This window comes from Papaver somniferum, chromosome 10 (genome assembly GCF_003573695.1).
Source record: "Papaver somniferum cultivar HN1 chromosome 10, ASM357369v1, whole genome shotgun sequence".
Taxonomy (NCBI): domain Eukaryota; kingdom Viridiplantae; phylum Streptophyta; class Magnoliopsida; order Ranunculales; family Papaveraceae; genus Papaver; species Papaver somniferum.
In genome coordinates this window covers 135,518,218-135,524,865 of record NC_039367.1, presented here as the reverse complement: position 1 = coordinate 135,524,865, position 6,648 = coordinate 135,518,218, and the positions used below count along the sequence as shown (strand labels likewise).

Genomic DNA, 6,648 nt, shown 5'->3' with positions numbered 1-6,648 from the left:
AATCCCAAGTTACTTCATTGAGAAAGAAGCAGTGGGACATCCAAAATGGTTGCTCTATCAATCACGTTCTCTGCAGTTCTCATAGCTACTAATGCATTTTTTATGATTAACCTTGAGGCCAAAAATAAGCTCAAAAGATAACAACACATGCTTTAGATTATGACCTGCACTGCATCATCATCTAGAAGATCATCTGCAAATTGCACATGACTAATCTCAGGTGCATCAGGTGATGGTCTAAATCAAGCCAATAAGTACAAAGAAGAAGATACAACATCCCCACTATCATAATGAACATAAAAGGAGACACTTAATCCCATTATTTGATCCTCTTAGTTGAACATGCTAGATGCAGTCCCATTAATAGCCATTGAAAACCTTGTGCTTGCTAAATACCACTTAACCCAATTTCTCCAGATGTTTCCAAAACTAAACCTATCTATTGTGTCTGCACAACCCCAATTAACATTATCAAAAAAAAATTTCACCTTAAATACCAAACTAAGCTTGCCCTCTATTTCTGCAGAGCCTATTAGTTGTGGCGCAATTAGGATTCTATCAGTTATCTACCTGCTATTCAAAAGAGCTCCTTCAAATTATGATATAATAGAACGACACACTTGTTTTAACCTATCTTCCAACAATTCAAAACAATTACGTAGATACCACCAATCAAACTAATATGCCCGAAATTATTCATAGAAGTAGCTTCTTCACATTTAGGAATGCGAATAATGTTGGTACAATCGAATCTCCAATCTTTATTGTCAGTTGGCTCAGTTCTTTTACACTACACCATATCTGGGTTTTTGCAACGCCAGATTATTTTGATGTGCAACGACATAATTGTTGCACAATAGAGTGTCTGTTGCTTCATTTATAAAATAACTCATTAATAATTGAGCATAATTTTCGCACCGTTGATATAGGTTGCGATCCTAGGGTTATTATATTTTCAAGGATTTTTTAGAGTTAATATTTACTTTTATATTTATTTATCTGTTTTTTTGTTTTGACTGAAGCTTTTTTGAGATTGGAGTTTGCGAACTCGTTTTCTATTTCTCATCTTCCTCCAAAACCCACTTTTGAAAATCTTACAGATCGAACTTCAACCCTGACAAATCGAAGACAAATCCTAACCCCAACTCAAAATCAAAACCCATGTATTAGATCTAAAAGAAAATTCCTCTTTTGTAACCTAGATTTAACCAAAAACAAACCATCGTCTCATTTCAGCTCTCTCGTTTTTTGTATGAGAGGGAGATTAATATCCAGCATATCCATACAATCCTCATCACCGAATCAAGCCTGATTTCAAAACTTAATCCTAACCGCATCTTTGAATCAGAACCCATCTTAGAATCAGAATTTTATATCCCCTAATTTTGTAACCCTAAATCTAGTTAATTTTTCTCCTGAAATCAAAGGAAACCAAGTTTCATATTCGACAGAGCTGAGAGTACAAGAAGAATGGTTTACCAGGTATAAACCTTTAAGCTTTTTACTTGTTTTTGTTATTATTATTGATTGATTTTGTGAATAACATGTTTTGTAAGGTAGTATTTTCTAAAGATTTTGCAATTTTTCTTTCCGTTTATATTTGTTGGAGTTCTAAAGCATGGATTTCTTTTGATTTCAGTTTTGTGGTGTTGCATAGAGTTGATGGCGTGGGTAATTTTGTGGTGCTAGCAGACGTTGGTGGTGTGGTTTGTGCTACAGATTTTCGGAGTTAGTTGGTGTGATGTATTTGTTTGTGATGAAACCCTTGGATCTGTTATGAGAATGGGTAGTGGTGGTGGTGATGCATGTAGAAGCTGGTGGTGATTTTTGCTTGTTGTTGTAGTTAGTGGTGGATTTTTTTAACTTTTATGTCAATATATAAAAGTGATATGATTCTTAACATTATTGCTCTAAATGCATTGATTTGGATTTGTTCTTCTGTTGTTATCTCAGGCCATTAAAGATTCATCTTTTGAAACTGAGACAAGAAGAATAGTTCAAGGTTATTTGGTTCTCTTGACTCCAACCATACTTAAAAGATTAGCATCTTGTGATTTGGCTTTGCTTGTGGTCTTTATGTTTATATAATCTATGGTTGCAGGCACAATCTTTGGCTAATCGGCATAATCGTTGGCTAATCCTTTCGAGTATGTACAATACATAGAGGAGCATCGATAGAAGAAGTTGGAGGAACAACGCGGATCTTGGATTACAGTAAGATCTTTTGATTTTTGGGATTGTGTAATTGCTACAACCTTTTGGTTAATTTTTTGCACTATAGGTCAATTTTAAAGTTACTGTTCCATTTCCAGTGGAGAAAATTCTATGTTTATACGGCTGATGCCTAAGATTTATCTCATATTTCATTTTCATTCTGCAGAAGAAACTACCCAGATTACCCAAAGTGAATCCAAAACTTGCTGAGAAATTTCTTTTCGATGGAGAAGCTAAAGAAGACAACGTGGAAGTGGATGAACATTTTGATCGTATCTTAAAAACGAGTTCTCAGGGTTTAGCCTAATATATATTTCTTGTTGTTTGTCATGTTTACCTGACACTCATAGACCAAGTCACAACATCATTTCCTTGGTGGTTGAACAATTGCATCATATCCTAGAAATATCCCTTTCTAGACACTTCTGTTGTTATGTGTATAAGGCCTAGGCACAGCATATACGCTACTACTAATACCAACATAACCTGTTGATATACCATCTTGTATTCCAGTTAGGAAAAGACAACAACTAGGCATTAATCAATGGTGTAAATAGAGTCAGCCTCTTCTATCCTAACCTTTTGTGGCATAAGTCATTTAGAGTAACAGTGTACTTTGGTTTATTTTCAGGATTCTGAAGTTGAGGAGCAACCCAAGAGCACCTACATCTACATCCAATGCCTTCCAGAAAGAGGAAGCCCCAACAATTGGATCATTTTCAGTTGGTTTATATGTGAACATTTTCTACCAGTTGAATCATTGGATGATGAGTTGAATAAAGACAAAAGAAAGAAAGCACAGGTACCAACTAACCGAAGTAAGCTATTCATATATTTAACTTAAACTTCACACCTGGTTCTGATTTGTGATGACAAATAGTTCGTTCGTTATGCTTGTAGACTGTATGAAGTGAAGGACGAATGTCATGCAGATGCATTCGTCAATAATCATTCACCTGCGAATGAGGATATACTTCTTATTGGTATAGTTAACTATATTTCCTTTTCAAGAATAAATTCTAAGGACATACTCATATAGTTAACTTGTCCACTATTTACTGTATTACTTGTTTCAGTGTACGGCGTCGAAAACAAACACCATAACATGTCTTTGGAGGTGATGGTGGTCGTGGGGAGTTGTATGCATATGGTGGAGGTGGCAGTGGTGATGGTGGTGGTGAGGAATTGTATACATATGGAGCAGGTGGTGACTGTGATGGTGAAGGTATGTAGGTGCAGGAGATTGACGATGGTTGAGGTGGGGATTTGTATAGGTGTGGTGGAGGAGGTGATGGTGAAGGTAGCAGTGGTGAGTCTGATGACTTATAGTGGTATGAGGCGGGTACTGGTGATGGTTTTGGCAGTGACCTGTAGTAGTATTGGGGTGGGTGGTGTTGGTGACTTGTAGTGCTCATCAAATTGACATGGAATCTTCGTGAAAAGGTAATTAGTAGTTAACACCTTATATTAGTTTTTTCGCTTTATCTTTGATCTGTTACAGGTCTAGTATTGGTGTTGTTAATTGTCCAATTGGGTTTTACGGGTTAACTGTCATGTGTGGTTCCCATCGTGTTACATTCTTTTATAAACTTAGTTTTGATTTGATGAATGACATCCATCTTTTGTCGTTACTTGTAGATCAGAGCTATCATATTCATATTGGTTGTATGTGATTAGTCATATAATGGATAGCCAATGATGCAGCTAAGGTACTTGATGACGTTTTTCAACCAATTTTTTTTCTTTTCTTGTTTTCCTCTGTTTAAGGCAAAAAGACTTTGTGTGGTATAAATAGCTGATTACTATCACCTTTTAGAGGATATTTGTTTCATTGTTTTTACTCATATGGGTCTGTTTCATTGTAACTCAAAGAAATCACCCGCTAATAGTGTATGCCCTTCTTTCTTACAGCTTATGGAGATGAAAGCATGCTCGTGATGCTAAATACCTGTGAGTTTTATCCACACAGAACAATAGTCTTATCACTTTCTCGTTGAAGGTTTCATACCCAGACTTCGTGAAGTCAAAGAAACCAAATGAATAGTGAGCAATGAGATTTGGCTCGTGCATACAAACTTTTAATCTGGTGAGACATGTCTCATAATGTTTGGACTCTCGTTGCAGACACAATCCCCAGTAGAGGAGACACGCAAGAAGATTTGTCTTATCCCAAAGGTAATATCTTGAAAACTTGCTAACTGGTTAGAAAACATAGATCGCATAGTACCCCTTTCTTATTCTTCTCCCGCATGTTGATTTACCTTTCAGGGATTGATGGACTCTTGTAAGGAGTTGCTCCAGCACTTCAAGAAGCCTTGGGCTCATGAGCATGAACCTGTTAAGGAACTTATAGATGCTTTCTAGGTGCAAATCTCTTACTTCGCTCGCTCGCTCACGCACTTTTCAATAGTTCAAATAACAAGGAATTTCTCACTTTTTTTAATACATTCTCATTTTTCTAGGCAATCAAACCAACGGTATTGATAGGGTCTTCTGGAGTAGGACAAACATCTGCAAAAGAAGTAGTTGAGGCCATGGCTTCCTTTAACGAGGTATATCTCTCTCTCTCTTCTCTTGTTTCGTATTTGAGAAAAATGAAAATTCGATGCCAGTCGCCGACTTGATGCAGAAACCATTGATAATTTTCTAACCTGATCTAAGGAGGGAGTTCACCGCAGTCTATTGTTCAGGTTAAAAATCATGTCACATCCTTCATAGATCTCAGTTCTGATGCATCTTAAACATTTTTAGTTGAGTTCTAGTCATCTGTATCCAGACTTTTCATTGCGAAAATTGCGATATTTAGATTTAACCTGGTGGTGACTCTTCTTTTTTACAGGTATAGGATATATACTTGATCCAGACTTTTCACTTGTGAAATTGTGACCCGTCATGCACAAGTATGTATTTCTTATTTCCGTACTACTTTTATTCACTGGTCTCGTTCACATTCTCTATGTATGAACTACTCTCTGAAATTTGAATAAAATTTCCAGGAACTCCTATACATCATATAAATCCTGTATTGTGCCAACATCATATACACTTCCTTGTTCTCATTGAGTTTCATCTTTGGTTATCAGTTAGGTTACTCTTAATTTATTTTTATTTTTCCTTTTTTTTATTTGCGAAAACCCTTAATGTGTATGATATGAGATATCTTTGGTAAATTAGATCTTCAAGTTAATACATTGTCTCTTGGTTGTAAGGTAAGTTAATTGACAAAGGAAATTGGATAAGGAGGGTCCTGTCACCGTAGGTGTAACTTCAGGTGCTTCCACCCAAGATAAAGTAATAATCTTCACAGCAACTTGTTCCCTTTCAAGAGTACCTTACACCATAAATATGCACTGAAGTCCGTTTTAAAGGCATTACTCCATGGCAATAAAGTGACAATTTGTGTGATATGATAATGTGCTTGTATGGTTTGATTTGATGGCCATGTAACCTTATCTGCTAATGTTCGTTGGTGGAATTAACGTATCTATTTTAATGTCATTTTCTTTTGTTTTGGAATAAACATTTGATTGTTCTTTCTGCAGAAAAGATGGTATGAAGCTGGTAATGTTATGGATACATTGGTTCATTACATCATGTCATTGTGCTAAGTGCAGAAAAAGAATCAAGGTACCTTGTGCCATCTAAGTTTGTTGTTCAAGTTAAGAGTATGGTTAGAGGCTAGTTGAAACTTGGTCAAGTCCTGTACTGTGCCAACATCACACACACTGCCACTGTTTTCTTGTTGATCTAATCACTAAAGCTAGGGCCAAGTGCTGTGAACATATTTGGAGCAACCTAGTAACAGTAGCTTTATAATTTTCTTATATTTCAGAATGGATGTCTATTGTGCATATTTGAATCAAGTTCATAATGTTGTAAAATGTGGTAAGAACGAGTCATGGTCTTATCAGGTCAGGGTTCTATATTATTTATTATACTGGAATTTTGAAAATGCCAATATAGATTTTGTAATTTTATTTTATTTTTAATTCTGGTAAATTAGTTTGCAACGTAAATTTGTGTTGCTTAAATTATTTTATACGTTGCATTAAATCTTTTTAAAGACGGGTGATGCAACGTATGAAACGTTGCTTTAATTAAATTGAGCAACTTTGATAAACGTTACCTAAATTTTGTGACGCCGTGTGGGCAACATACAAGCGTTGCTTAAATTATTAGCAACCTCTATAAGCGTGGTAAATTTGTTTTTTTTTTGGTGTAGTGTTATAACTGTTACCACTTCTGGTTTAATGATATCCCAAACAACTTTAAAAAAAAACTCCATTTTGTATCCATCCGGGTCTGGCGCCTTGAAAGATCTCTCCATCAATATGCTTTGCTAAACACTGATTTTAGGTAATTGAAGATTATCAAATGTAGGCCTGACATGTACTTTCCCAGTAAACACCTCCATATAAAATCTTTTTGCATCCT

The 6,648-nt window shown here is 35.8% G+C and overlaps 1 long non-coding RNA gene across 15 annotated transcripts; it reads left to right on the top strand.

The window, feature by feature from the left end:
• Positions 1-1,037: 1,037 nt before the first annotated feature.
• On the top strand, positions 1,038-6,203 carry LOC113318876. Of its 15 annotated transcripts, none has more exons than XR_003344924.1 (16): positions 1,038-1,482; positions 1,640-1,849; positions 1,954-2,002; positions 2,102-2,214; positions 2,381-3,016; positions 3,115-3,197; positions 3,291-3,657; positions 3,853-3,923; positions 4,126-4,164; positions 4,339-4,389; positions 4,483-4,578; positions 4,677-4,766; positions 4,844-4,904; positions 5,054-5,114; positions 5,424-5,505; positions 5,757-6,203. It is a non-coding gene; the product is annotated as an uncharacterized LOC113318876 (long non-coding RNA). The 15 variants fall into 15 exon arrangements; XR_003344933.1 differs by lacking the exon at positions 4,844-4,904 and having other exon boundaries at positions 5,757-5,841; positions 6,047-6,196; XR_003344926.1 differs by lacking the exons at positions 4,844-4,904; positions 5,424-5,505 and having other exon boundaries at positions 2,381-2,510; positions 2,846-3,016.
• Positions 6,204-6,648: the final 445 nt, after the last annotated feature.